Here is a 1,012-nt window from a genome sequence, read left to right on the forward strand (position 1 = left end):
TCCCGTGCCTGGCCCCGTCCGCTCTGTGCCGGCGGTGTCCGCGCGTGAGCGTGCTCGCGTGTGTTGGGTTTGGTGTCGCCCGCCTCCCGGGGTCCCTGCCGCCGCCTCCGGCCGCCGCCGTTGGCCGGTGACTTGTCGCCGACGGGTCGTCGCCGCAGACCCCCGACCCCTTGCCGGCACCGCCGGTCCGCGGTGGCGCGGGTCGTTGTGCGCTCGGCCCCCGCGTCCGTGCGAGCGAGTGAATTCGGGCCGGCTTCTGAGGGAGGCGGAGAAAAACCCCGTGGCCGTGTGGCGTGCGTTGCGTTGTGCGCGTCACCCCCGGCTTTCTGGCCGCTCGGGTGTGTGCCACGCGCGACCCGGCCGGCTGGCCGGCTGGACCGTGGACGTCGGCGCGCCGCCTCCGGGCGGGGAAGGGGCCTGGCTCTCCTCCCCGTCCGTGTGTGCGCGCCGCCGCTCCCGTGCCCGCCGGGCCGGCAGGCGGGGTGTCGGTGATGCGGTGCCCTCGCGCTTTGGGTGCGGTGTGGTGCCCTTTCCCCCCCCCCCCGGCCACGGGTTCCCCTACCCTCTCCGTGCTCTTCCTCTCTCTGCTCGTCACCGCGCGGTGGCCTGCTTGCGCCCGTGTGCCCGCGCCGCCGTCCCGGATGGTGGCGGTTGGGTCGCGTCGGCGGCCGGCTTGGCCCGCCGGTGTCGGTCTTCCCGGTCGCTGCCGGCGTTCGCTGGTCGGGCGGCCTCGGTCTCCCGGATCGAGGTCCGCGCCTCCCTCCCTTCCCGCGCCCGCTCCGCGCCCACCCTTGTGTGCGCTCTCGGGGCCGGTCGGGCCCGCCCGGTCGTTCTGGTGTGCGGCGACCCGGGATCCGCCTCGCCGCCCTCGCTCCCCCTCGTTGGCTCCCCGTCTCCTCCTCGCCATCGCCCGCTGGCCGGGAGGGAGGGGTGGGGTTCTGCCCTCTCCTCGCTCACGCTCCTTGACGTCTGGTCCCCGTGGAGAGACAGACGGATGCCCCGGTTTGCCCGT

Source organism: Dipodomys merriami, unplaced genomic scaffold, assembly GCF_024711535.1.
Source record: "Dipodomys merriami isolate MVZ:Mamm:240054 unplaced genomic scaffold, mDipMer1.0.p SCAF_1246, whole genome shotgun sequence".
In the NCBI taxonomy this organism is placed as follows: domain Eukaryota; kingdom Metazoa; phylum Chordata; class Mammalia; order Rodentia; family Heteromyidae; genus Dipodomys; species Dipodomys merriami.